Source organism: Falco biarmicus, chromosome 15 (genome assembly GCF_023638135.1).
Source record: "Falco biarmicus isolate bFalBia1 chromosome 15, bFalBia1.pri, whole genome shotgun sequence".
NCBI lineage: Eukaryota > Metazoa > Chordata > Aves > Falconiformes > Falconidae > Falco > Falco biarmicus.
Window position 1 is genome coordinate 10,145,588 of NC_079302.1, and position 14,146 is coordinate 10,159,733.

The 14,146-nt window shown below is 39.0% G+C and overlaps 1 long non-coding RNA gene across 1 annotated transcript in view; it reads left to right on the plus strand.

Moving 5' to 3' along the window:
• The first annotated feature begins 9,398 nt into the window (after positions 1 to 9,398).
• Positions 9,399 to 14,146, plus strand: part of LOC130159366 (uncharacterized) — a 34,563-nt gene continuing 29,815 nt past the window's right edge. The window contains exon 1 of the long non-coding RNA XR_008825719.1: positions 9,399 to 9,510. This is a non-coding gene — a long non-coding RNA (uncharacterized LOC130159366). The remainder of the gene's footprint in view (positions 9,511 to 14,146) is intronic.

The following is a 14,146-nucleotide window of genomic DNA, read 5'->3' on the forward strand; positions in this document are numbered from 1 at the left end:
TTTTCTGGGAATGAAACATAGCATCAGGCTGGAAGAACATAGGTGCCATGAGGAAAGAATAGCTATTTCATAAAGTTTTACCAGCCATAAGCATTACATACAAGACTGAAAAGACAAGTTAATATTTTCTTAGGAAAAATCCCAAACTGATGGAAAAACATCTGCTCCATTTAAAAACTAATGGAAAATATCAGTGCAATAAAAAGAAATAGTGCAATTAAAAGAAAGGAAAATGCTGAGGGAAGGTAATTTGTGGAAAATGTTCATCAGCTTTGCACATCTATTGAGGATTGCTTAGGCACTTCTCTCCAATCAACAGAAATCCAAATAATGTTACAGTATATGCAAACAAACTGTGTGATTTCTAAAGAAGCTCTACAAACTCAACCAAGTTAACCTTAAGTCATAGCAAATGTTACAGCTATAGTGTTATTGTACTGTTCCTCTTGGATTTTTCAGTAAGTAGACAGACTATAAATTCATGGGAGCACATTGTTCTTTTCCAATAAAGTATCTTAGCATTCTCTGTACCTAAAAAAGTAATAATAATTTGGCTTTATATTATAGCAACAACTATGAAGCATTGATACTTTCTTACTACAGTGGCCAGAATTGCAGGATTCTCTTCCAGACGTTGTAGAATTCAGCAAGTTCTGTGTGCATGCAGTCTGGTTTTAGTTACAGTGTGATATAGGACTGAAGAGAACTCATTCCACTCATGACTGTATTACTTTCTATACAACTATAACTCCAAAGACTTCATGTAAGTGTACTTGTAACAGTGCTGTAATATAAAAATGAACTGAGGAAAAGCCATTTAGAAATTTCTCTGATTATTAACCACAAGTTATCTATAATTAGATTGGAAGTCAAAGCTGATAGCAGAGGATTAAGGCTGCTTTTCATCTCCCTTCTTCTTTCAGAGGTTGGAAGTCCTGAAGACTTTGATCTTTTGGTGATCTAAGCCCAGCGTTGCTCTTGATTCCATGATGGGACCACACCACTTGCCTCTCTGGACTGAACCACCCAGCTTCTGATTTATGACGCACAGTGAGGATCAAAACTTTCAACCACAGCTTGATATACAGCTTGGTATTCTTAGTAAACATGTAGGCCTAAATCCAGAACAACTTAATTCCCACTGGTTTAAACCTACTTGACTTGAATCCAGTCCCTAGTCAGTGATGAGAGTCACCGTTTCTGACACTAACTAGTTCAAAGCAGGGCTTGAAAATCAGCTGCAGAAGTTATTGAAATACCCTTAATCTAAACTCTAATTAGGTTTCATAAGAAATCTTGAGAACAGAAAAGCAGAATTTTCTAATAGACGTAATTTGCTTCACCTATCGGAATTTATGAATACTGTAGTAAATATCTAAATATTTTGATAATGACAATACTGTGTGAGAATAAAGTATATTTTTTGTATATTTTAACCTGTGGGGAAAGCTTTAGATAATATTTTTTTCTAAATTACTGTGACATCAGATGTCCTATTCAAACCTCTAATTGCACTAGATAAGCATATTAATTATAATTTCTGATGCAAGATCTTTCTTATTTAGCAATGTATTCTTTTATTTCTAAGACCTGACTAGATTTCAATATTAACATCCGATCACTGCAAATCAGAAAATCTCTGATTTATGTTCATACATTTATTTTGGTCTTGGTTTTGCGCAAAAAAATTCTCCATGGCAGGGGCAGAGGAGGAGACTCGCACTGAGATCACATACACGCTACCGAGGCTTTTTTTGTAATTGTCACTAGCAAGTAAAAGCTTTGCGTTATCTGTTGTTTTAAGCTAATACCTTCAAGGCACAAAATGCCTACACACCAACTCAAATGTAATTGGTGAGGAGAGAGGAAAAATTGTTTGTAGTAGGAAATAGCAAAAAACCATATTGTACCTGGAGAGGAAATTTTAGTGTTTTTTTCTCATTGTTTTAGTGTGTTTCTACAGAGCTTACAGTGTTACCAGAGACATATGTCAGAAGTCTGGCTTCTTCATGTCAGTGCCTTGTGTCAGATGTTTCCTAGAGAATATCTTCTTCCATCGTCATTCCACACATGAAATTGTCAGCAATTCCTGATCAACAGACTAAACAAGATTTTCCATATTATTTTCTTCCGCTCCGCTTTTCCACCTCTTTCCCATGGCATTAAACTGCAACGATAAAAACCTTTGAAAGACCTGTATGCATGCAGTGGGCACATGCTGACCATCCTGAAACACTGATTCAGAAATGCTGAGACCTATAGATCTCGGCACAGATATTAACATGACTCAATAAACAGGAGCATTAAAGATATACGCAACCTGAATAAATACTATAATAGAACGTACATGCAGGATGTAGGAGCCCAAGTTTTTGTCCTGTCCTTTCTTGTCACCTGATGATATTCACCTTATTGACATCTCTTTGGACCTCAGTATTCCTAAACCAGCCAGAAAGTTCTGCTTTCCATCCTGTCTCCTTTTTACTCTGGTCTTACTAGCTCTGAAAATTGGTTTGTTTGTTGATCTGATTGATCCCTCAACCAGACACAAGAGGGTTGTCTGACTCCTGGCATTCGGTTTCTAGGGCGTGGTGGCTCAGCATTCTCTAGTTGCCCAGGACCCAGGCCCATAAAACAATTAGACATGATGCTTACTGCCGTTCCAGTTTCAAATGCCTTGCTGAAAGACTGAATATGGAACCTAACTCTGTTCACATGAAGATAAAACTGTGCCTGCTCTCTTTGTTACAGCCTTGCTATCAGGCTCTCTATCTGCATGTATTAAAAACAGACTTCCCTGGTGGAATGCTGAAGTTAAAAACCGAGCTCACCAAAGTCAGGAAAAACACAGATAATGTTCCACTTTACTCATCACAGTCTAAGCTGAAGCTACTGTTTGCCATTCCTTAAAAGATACGGATCTCACAAGGAGCTGTTGTTGATGCCAGATGGGCAGATCTTTCTCTGTAGATAAGTGGGTGCTGGAAGCCTTCTGCCAAAATAATGTCTGGAATGTTGGAAAAGTAGAGCTCCACATTGACTGGGAATTAGACCCAGCAGGGGCTGCAGGGCCATTGGAGCTGCAGAACTCGCTCAGAATTGCAAAATCTCTTGATCATCCAGAAAGCCTGTTCTAAATTCTTTTATGAGAAGATAAAATATTGTGGTGGGAAATGCAGTTTGACCAAAATAGAAGGGAGTGTGCTATGTCCAAATCAATGACGCTTTCAACTGAGGATGCCTTAGTTTATGGCTTGGTTGTACATCTCACTTTCAGAGATTCCAGAAAGCCATGGGATGTCATCAGGCCTCAGCTCAGACTCTGGTGGTTTGTTTCCTGGATTTGTTTTTGTTTAAGGTTAATGACAGATCAAGAAAGGGGTGGGCAAGAAATTTAATGGTACCTCTGGAAGCAATTAGTTCCTACAGTTGGTATTTTGTGTCGAAATTCATAATTCTAGGTGAAATCAGCCTTTCTGAAGAGCTGCCCAGAACATTTATGTAGGGCACAGACTTTATGCTGGCCTGCACAGAAAAAAAATCTTATATTCAATAGTGTTTCTCTGTTTGGTTTATGTAGACCATGTAGCCAAATACTTTGTATTTTTAGCTGACATGAAAAGACATTCTCAGTACAATGTGGTTTAGAAAAATCCATTCAGTCAGGAAAAAGGTTGTGATGACCCATTAAGGAAACATTTCTTAAACCCCAGCAGTTTAATTTAAAAATGTCTTGTTTCTTCAGTCTGTTAATCCTAAACAAGCCCTGGATATTTTTGAACTATGCAACTAATCCTGAGAAGGCTCACTCATGCAAATTGTTGCTCAGAATGGGAATAAAAGATTAGGCTGTCAGGCTTCATATCTAGAATATGTAGGACTTCATATTTTATATTATAGAAATGTCACTACTCTTCTGGGGTAATGAAACATACTTTAACCTTGCACAAGTACTGCTTTACTATCTTTAAGATCAATAGAATGAATAAGAATAGTAGTATTTGGGCTGTTCAGGATGGAAGGCAGCATCTATACCAAAATGCAGCTCATAAAACTGAAAAAAATCCTTCAAGTGTATTATCTATGAAGAGCTCATGGGATTTTTTAAAAGGCATGAGGCTAAAGCTTCCTCCAGCACGTTCGACATTTGCATGAGTAGAGGATGCGTTGGATTGATATGGTAATAGAATTTTCTCTGTTGCTTCTGCCTCTGTATCTGTGGGTCTTCCAGCTACAAGCTGTCAGACACGGTGGGTATACATTCCTTGTAGGAAGAGGAGGAGAGATTGAGATCATAGCCCTAGATGATATGGTCATAGTAAATTATTCATTATTGTGATGTATATATAGCATCCGCCTTAAGTGGTATTTCAGCAACATGAAACATGACCGGTTGTTTCTTTGTTTCTAATGGTTAAATAGACAAAAAGCCTGAGACAGCTTCTTTCTCGTATCTCACATGTTTGTGTTTTTATCTCTTTCTTTAACTTCATGAACATGTGCTTTATATGAAAGAATATGACAAAAGAATGAAGATGGCATTTATGGCAGGACAGAACTCCTTTTCCAACCCACTGTATGTAAAGTATCTTACATGCATTGACATTACTTCTCTCATATAAATTTAAAATATGTATTTCAAAACTTTCCCATGCTTCTAAACCATAAATATTTAATTGTTAGTATTATCATCAATCAGGTTAGATGATCTATGAAAGATATTGGTGGTAAAAGCTTCTTGCGCTGTTTGCTGTAGACCTCCAAAAGCACTCCAGGTTCACCGAGAGCTTCTAAGGAGCTGATGGCAGAGGGGGGCTGTTGATTAATGGCTCCCTGGGACACTCTGACACCTCTGCCTGGATCAGAGACAGCTGGAGTCTGCCTGAGAGCAGTGCTTTGTACAAGCGAGGCAAAGGTTAGCAGCATGGAGGAATTCCTGCAAGAAACGTGAGGTACACAGCTTCCTCTGGGGCAGGATAATGGTCTGCAAAGGGAAGTAATAGAGTGAAGGATCGTTTTGTACTACTCAAGCAAAAACAAGAGACAAGACAGATGATGTTAAAGGGTTAGAATAAAAGCAAGAACAAGAGTCCATGGAGAAATGAAGCTTAAAGTATGTCAAGTTTTGTTGTGGTTGTTTTTTTTTGAAGTATAGTTGAATTTATCATCCATAACCAAGAGTTTTTGTTATGAGGGTTTTGTTTATTCATTCTTTCATATCATAATTTACCATGCTAAACAAAGTGCACTTCTCCATTGCGGAAGGAGTATCACTAATACCCCTAACAGCACCATCCTTATTTAGTTAAAACAATGCTGACATTATAATGGTGCAAGGAAAATTCAGATGGATTGGTTAGAGTTCTTTCATCTGCAAATCTGTGTTATTTGTGATAATTGGCACAGAAAAACCCTATTGTAACAAGGCAGTTTCCATGACCCTAGAACATTGCTAGCATTTCCTCCATGTAAAATAAAATGGAATGCAGGAATCTGCAATGCTTAAACATTCATTTATCCCAGCACTGTGCCTTTGGAAGTGTCCAGAATCACGTGCTTCACAAGAAAATACAATCACTGTATTTTAGGTTCATTTTACCTTCTCCCCAGCCTGTGCTTAGAATTCCTAGTACAAAACGACTAGTCTTGTAATCAGTTTCCTCTTGAAGTCATTGAAATATTTTTCTTGTGTAAAATGTTATCACATAGGTTGCATTTCTGACCAAGCTTTGTCATTTACAGATCTAACTATTAGTAAATGCCATGCATGGAAATAAAGGTGGCTCTAAACTTTGCAAATGTCGTTTGCAGAGAAAGGCACAAGACCGCCTTGGGAGAATTCTGTAAACAGGGTTTGATTCAGAGAACCTGGGAATCATTAGAGGGAAAAAATAATTTGGCTTTAATGAGCTTTGACTTAGTATTCAAAGTAGGAACTTTTGACGCATTTGGGAGTACTTTGCATTAACACAAATGAGCCAGGAGCACAAATCCTTGGAATGGGAACTACTTCAAAATTATTGTAGACTGACATCACTGACTGGGTTTAACTGTGTCCTTTTCAGTGGGAGAGGTAAGAGGGAAAGGTCCATCAGTGCATGACAGTATAAACTTGTGTTTGGCATGGAGTCTGAAAAGGACAAACAACTACAGCATCTCCCAGACATGGGTGGGCAAAGCCTAGAAACAGTAATTAGAAGCTCCTAATCCCATGGATGCTCTGTTACACAGTGAAGTGCATTAACTGGTGGCCTCAGACAAAGACCTGCAGGTGGAAAAGGCAAAACATCAGGTATATACTGCTTGGCATGGAGGTACGTACATAACTGAAAATCACCTACAGGAACTCAAGAAAAAGTGTTTCTTTGGGCCAAGAAAGAGGATTTAGAAAGCTGCTCAAAGCACTTTTATCAGAGGATTCATTTGGAGAGACATTTTGAGACTACAAGGATGCATCTCTTAATTACATCAAGTGCATTACTTGTAAGAGATCACATGCAACCCACATGTGCCACACTCATTTTCAAAATGCAACAGGACAGCAACAAAACATAAACTTAGAAAACAATCTAGTTTCATGTAGAGTCGATCTTTCAAGAACAGCAGAGGATTAGTAAATGTCATTTTATGGAGACAAATCTTGAAGCAGCAAAAATAAAAATATTACATTCTTTCACTAAAAGCAAAGAATTTTTTTTAACACTGTTGTCATTACTGTAACCAGGCAGAATGGCCAGAGGGTACTCTAAGCAAAGGTCTTACATGCTACGTGGCATAACTGCAATCAATGACAGCCTGGACCATGCTTACTTGCTTTCCTACACTGGCTCTGAGATGCATCACTATAATACAAAGGCACGAGATTTTTAAAAAGGAATTTAAGAAACATTTGGTTTTAACACAAATGAGCATCTAGTGGAATTCTGTTGCCTTTAATTATCTTTAAAAAGCCCACCAGATACACCACAGGAGTGAAATAGCTGAAGAAATAGTGGTTGTAATCCCTTAAGTTGTCAAGGGCCTCTTCTTCTTCCCCAGGTCTGTGAGATGTTGACCGTGACTTTCTAACAGCCTTAGGCCTTTAATGTCAAGGTTGCTACAACTGAAAAGCAAATTTGTGAGAGGAGTTTTGCTACTTTAAAATATTAAAAGTACAGTCTCACTAGGGAGAAAGGTTTGGAAATAAAGGGATAAGCTAATTATTTATAATTAGGTCAGACTGGGTAGGCTGATTGCCATAATTAACATTGCCTAATGACTGTCCTCAGGGATTTTACTTGGATATACCAGGTGAAATCTGGTAAGGGTGGGTATCTCTTGAGCTTTTCTGGTGCACGAGAGCATTTGTAGCTCCGGAGCAGAGCAGACGTGTGAGCAGGGATGCGCGTGGGAGGCCGGGAGCGCTGCAGGTGAGCGCGTGGCGCGGGCGGAGAGCGCCAGGGAGATGTAGGTTAGTGTGCTGGGAGGCCGAGCTGGCTGCGCTCCGGGAGGGAAGCATGTGTGGGCTGGGGAAACGCTCCCGCGCTAGCGGTGAGGGAGCTGGGTGAAGCTTAGAAGTAGTTAGAGATCTGTGCATCAAAGCAAACGGCAGCTTTTCTTAATTGAAAAGGGATCTCTAGAAAATAGAGGAGGAGTATTCATGTGGCTCAAATAGCTAGGGGGACTTCTTACAGACTGAGTTAACCAGAGGTACGCAGACGGTGCATGTAAATATTTCACACAGTAATAATGAGTCATGAACATTTCCCTTCATACAGCCTCTTTCAGGACAAATTCAGACAAAATCCTGTGGGATTCTGTACTGAGTCTGTGCTAGCCTGACTGTGCAACGTTCGCCTACAGCACAGCGCTTTCCTAACTGCTCTTGTCTCACCGTAGGAACACTTCCTTCAGCCCAGCTGCATTAATCCTCTCTCTGACACATCTAAAATGAAGCTGAATAATAGCCAAGTGGACTCAAGAAATAATTAATGGCAAAGAGGACAGAAAAGCACCAGAGCCTGCATTACTTCAAGCCCACTTAGGAAGAGCACCATACACACCTTGAGAGACAGCCAGAGTGAGCAAAACCCCTGCCATCGCCCTCGTGCAGCTTTCCATCTGGGTTTTCCAAATTTCAGGAGACATCCAAGCCTTGGCCTTCGCAAGTGGTATCATGCCAGCAGCCCTCATTTGTACCTCAGGGGAACACTAGCTCAAGTGTTTTGTTGAGCACATGGTAGCTGCCTGACGAGGAATGAGAAGGTATAAAAATGACCGGTACAAATCATTTAGTCCATAATAGCAGACAAGACAATTTCTTCATAGAGAGACTGACAGGCGGATGGCAGAGGCTGATTGGTGTTACTCAGTTTTTAATAACATGTGTAGCTCAACATAAAAAACGGCTTTTCCCTCTCCATCGACCTCAGGCTCAAATGCTTTTAAGAAGGCCTGCAGGTCTTCCATAGGTATTCAGTGGTATGGTGAGGGCAAGTAAATACACCCAGCTGCATTTCTCTGATTTAAGCTATATTGATGCCTCTCTACTGCCTCTTGGGGAAATGTGACTGGGTTTGAGGTTCTTTATTCAGAGTTTAAAGTGGCTGTCTGAGGTAACAAAACGGTGACATGATAGACAAGACCCACAGCTATCAAGGTGTACAACCAAAAGACAGACTATTACTAGAACTGTGTGAAAAATGCAGACACTTGATATCAATATGTATTTTCAAATCACGTATTGCTTTCATTGAAATTTTTGTGCCCCCAAAAAAACAAACACAAAACTTTACAAAAATCAAAATGTTTAGTTTCCAGAGATTTTAAACACATCTCTCTGTTTCCATTTGCATTAGTTCTTATTTGCAAGTTTATTTCAAATTTATGTAAACTTTCCCTCTGAACCATACAAAGGTGTTCTTAAAATACTGAAATCCAAAAGGAGGTGTTCATTGCAGATCAAAGGAAATGCTTTCGTTCCCTAGTAAGCCTTTAATCTACTCTTGTCCCCCCCAAAACGTTAAGAACATTGTTCTGACAAATCTATCAATTTCTTCAATTAAAAAAAAAAAAAAAAAAAAACAAACAGCCAGCCACTTAATTTGGATGCAACATGGGCAGCGTCCTGATCAAACACAGCCAGATGCTCATGGTGCCACAAGCTCATATGGGTGTCTAACGGAAGAGTGACTGTTAAAAATGACCTTTATATTGCAAATTTGGGTAATCAACAACTTCAGCTAGGCACTTGGAGGGCTTTTTTATCTCTTGCTTCCCTGATGGTTACTCTCCACATGTTACCATCAGTCTCACCCATATGTTTTTAGAAGTCTTTGAGGACCTGTCTCAGTTAGCCTCATTTTGCCTCCCACCTGTGTTAAACATTCCTGTTCCTGTTACCTTCTTGCAGGAGAGGACCGCTGGGGTGCAGAGTTTGAATTACGATGCTGGAAAGGACATTGCCCTCGACCCAGTGAAAACCAACACGCCATTGTCATAGAATTACAGAGCGTTTCAAAGCGGCTCATTGTAAGTCTGCGGTTCGCAGGTACGGCTGTCAGCTGGGAAATCCCACGCTGACGCCAAGGGGTATGCAGCAGCCACTGGAGGAACTGTGAACTAAATGAATGAGTTCCATTGAAACTGATGCTAAATGAAAAGACTCATGCACTCTTAACCAGCACAAGATTGTTCATTATATATATATATAAAAAAAAAAAAAAGTACCTCCACATTTTAAACTAATGATGACTTTTAGGCATGGTGTAATTATAGCACCATTGGGAAGCCATATGTCACCGAACTTTCAAATGTAAAGGTTGTGCCTACAAAATGAAGCCATATATTCCCATTAATTGAAGCAGTTGATTTCCAGTTACACAATATTAGTTTTAATGGTGAGACTATTAGAAAGTCTATGAATTTCTTCTTGCTATTGATCTGTAGTGTGAAGGTGGCACACTTTAAACTGATCAAAGTTGGTAAGAGAGTGACGTTTGTGCCAGCAAAGTTATAAATATAAGTGACTCTTAGAGTTGTCGCCTGTAAGTTAGCATTAGAATAACCTTGGAGGAATGGTAGTTTTGTGCTGTCAGCACAGCCTGCACAGCTAGAGCATAAAGGATTAGCAACAGAAATTTTGATGAGGGTATTTACTACTAATGACTGCCTTCAAAATTGCCTTTTATCTACAGCTTTTCAAGGCATTTTCCATTCATTAAGCCTTATAAAACCTTTGTAAAATTGGTAGAAGATATAGAAATGCAGATAACTTTGTGCCAAAACACACAGTAACACTTTGACAGAAAAGGGCAGCAGTACATGCTAAACATTATTTAAAATAGGAATTGCACAAAAAAAGTGATGCTATCACTTTGTTAATTAGAGTTTGACCAGAACAGGGGAACAGTCTTGCTCTTAAGAAAAATGGTGTGGAATAATCGGCAAATAATGCTCATGGCTTCTGGTTTGTGTTGTAGCAGCAAGACAGATGTATGTTATGCAGTGACATATAAAAAAAAAAAGAGAGAGTTAAGTATATGAATGGCACCTGTTCTTTTATTGTAATGAAATCTGCTTCCCCAACTGCCAACCCCAAGAGATCAAAAGCAGTGAGTCAGGCCTACTAAACTGATGAGCTGAAAACCCTGAGATTTAAAAAAATAATAAATGTAGGGGGTTTGGGGTGTGGGGGTTTTTTTGAGGTCTTTTGAGCCTTTAGAGATGGATTTCTGTTCTTCTGCAGCCACAAGGAATAGAAGAGCAAGCAAGAGAGCACTGAAGGCACATCTGTAGAGATGTTTGGTCTAGTGGTGTACAAGAGATGTCAGAACCCCACGTCATGCAGCTGCTCTAGAACACGAGAGGTGGGAAGACCAGGCTTAGGCTGATGCTATTACTGGGTTGCAGTGGGTGAGGACGAGTTCAACCTGGCTGCCTTAGCTGTACCTCAAGCATGCAGACAGCCACATTTTTTAAGAGAAATTAGTAAAGAACAACATATGGACCAGAAGCAAAACCAGTGGCTACACAGCATGCTGCCCAGCAATGCAGGAGCAAGCTCTGATGGCACCAGTATGGGACTTCTTACATTGCTTTTAATTTGGGCAGCTCCAGGGTGGTTTACACCTTCATTAATGACCTGGGTGCTGGGACCAACCACACCCTCAACCTGCAGGTGACATGAAAGTGGGAGGAGGAGCTGATACATCACATGGGTGTGCTGCCTGTTTAAGGGGGGCTGTGGCAGGTTGGAGAAATTGGAATTTGAAGACTGTTATGGCAGAGTTGTGAAGTATAAAGCTTTAGGTGTGGGATTTTTTTTTGGTAAGTCTTTTCCTTTCTTTTTAACTACGCTAGTTATTACTGTTTAATAATGGGTTAAGTATCAATGTTGCTGTTTAAATTTCTGGTTACTTGAAGCACCTCAAAATTTTGCAGTTGCTATAGGAATGATGTCTAAGGGCTATCAATACAATTAGTCAGTTCTGTAAAAACACAAGTGACTTAATAATGTGTAACTGAAGGCTGCCAAAATATACAGTAATCTGTTGAAAATGTGAAGTTATATGCACATGTGTCAGTGTGAGTCAATGAGTGATATGTGCATTTAAAAAAAAAAAAAAGTAGAAACACATTTTTACTTAAAAATTACTTGTGGAACAAGCTTTGCAGTATCCCTGAATATTTTTAGAAGGAAAGATGTATAAGATAATACACAGGATGACTTGCAGAATCAGCCATGCAGTGTTCAAAAGGCTACCGGAATTTTTTGCGTCAGTAAGTGATAGTACCTCCCTGCAGTGATCAGAGGACTTGGTAACAGTGGAGGGTCTTCGTCACAGTGAGTAAAAGGTTGCATCCCATTTGGGTGGCTTCCAGGATTTTTTGTTATTTAGTTAGTTTTCTTATTGCTTTATCATTTTAGCTCATTAAACCAGACAGAATTTAACTCAATTTAAGAAAAAAATAAAAATATTCCTACCAGTTAAATGGCATAGAAGGATGGATGGGCACCAGAAACGGCACATTGAGAGTATGTGGGAGCAGCAAGACGGTGCAAGAAGGCTCTTTACAGATCCTCCCATAATTTACCTAATAGCTTGTAGAGGGAACCTATGGAAATTTGCTCTTTAATTTTTGTTGGGTGTGAAAATTAAAATCCCCACTAATGTACTATAAAGGCCTAATCATGTCAATAATGGTTATAATAAGGTTGTTATAAAAACTAAATTAAGTGTTTTATAGGTAACTTGGCTTTTAAGTACTTGGGGGGGGTGTTGTTTCTTAAGGCTGTAAAGTTGTTGATTAAGGATTCGCTTGTTTGGTGAGAAGAAGCACTCTCATTGCTGCATGTAGTACAGCAAGCTAGATTTCAGTTTGAAGTGGTCAGGCTGGTAAAATATTCCCATTCTGCAGTGTTAATCTATTCTTTAATAGCCTGGGTCTGGCCATTGAAATCCACTGTAGGATTTTTTTCTTTCCTACCCGGTTTGATTCACAGCATTTTCAATTATTTAGGTAGGAAACAAACAAACAGGCAAAGAATAAAATTGCTTAGTTCCACAAGGAGATGGAAACTTTCAAATAGGTTCATAGAGCACAAATCCTTTTACAAGGAGGATCTCTGGAAATGCTTTGAAAAAAAAAAAAAAGACACTTCAGATTTAGGGGTTTTTTGAAGCCCACACTAGGCATCAACAGAGCTTTGAAGTCTTTTAAATGATTCTTTTATATAAAATTGGCACACAGTTCAGTTAAAACACTGAGCTAATTTTTTTATCAGATATATGAAAAAGCATAGAATAAGCATGTGGATTTCTTTTATAAAGCTTGTTGGTTATTGGAGTACCGCTGAAAAAAGGCAGTTAATTTCAGTGCTTAATGCGACTGTAATAACTGCAAGGCCACAAACCATTAGGTTCTTCATCTGATAGGTGATTAATTTCCAGGGAACATATGCTAAGAGAATAACATATTTCCCCAGACCTCTTCCCCAAAAGTTCTCACAAAGCAATGTCAGTGTATTTACTGACAGAGAAATAAGGAGGGGGGAAAAAAAAAAAAGTTTAAAAAAATGTTCCAGCAAAACTAGTTGTGGTGTTTTGGTCACTACAAGGGAAAACAAGCATTACTACAATTTCTGGAGAGATCTGTAAGGTAATACAGCGGTCATTAGGAAAAGATGGTTGCAACTGACTTACTATGAGCATTGAAGGTATTGTAGCTGTTCCCTGACTTTTGAAACTGGTAATGCGGGTTTAAAAAATGACTATAGTTTCTTAAGAAAAGAAAACTTATTTGAACTCCTTTAGAATAAACAGAATTGTCATTATTTTGACCCCTCCCACATCCTGTTTTAATGGCAGCTCAGTGCTCAAGCTTGTCTGGGGGGAGCTGGTGCTGAGCCTGGGGAGGGCAAGGAGAGGGCTGGAAAAAATTCTGCCCAGACTCCTTAGAGAATTTAGCTGCCAAGTAATAATAGGTCTTCACTGACCATCTGCAAACTGTTTTGTTTTATTGTTGTTGGTTTTTTCCCCTCTGAAGCTTATACATTTTCTACATTTGGATGGGTTTTCTTAGGGAGAGCTAAGTGGAGATCAGGGATGACATGATTATCCTCCTGCCAGTTTCCACATCCCAGTTCCAAATCTTAGCAATGCTGAAATTTCATGACAAAAACAGTTGTCAGGATTCTTTTAATCTTAGCTCTCAACATTTTCACAGAAACTTTTCACCTACTCTGTTCCTCCAAAAACTTGACTTGTTTTTAAGCTAGTTCAGGGGGGAAATGAGTCTAAATACTTTCTATTTGACAGTTTATGAGTGTGTGTCCGTCCGTGTCCATCCAGGGTGGATGTCATACTGTGAAGTTACGGTACTGTCTACGGTGTTATTATGTAAGAACATGTCAACAGGGCTTTCAAGTGTGTCTTGTGTCAATGCAAATGTTTGAAAAATAGTGAACAATTAAATCTGTCTTTCAAACTCCCTATTTATTGTGCAAGATTTCAACATATGGACTTAAATATCAGTAGTGAAGTCATCTATTTCACCTGTCTCATTACAGAAGTATATGTAACTGTTAGAGGAATATAAGGGTTACATAAAATTATATCCACTATTTATGTATTATTGTATCCAACACATATGTCCTTTCCATATG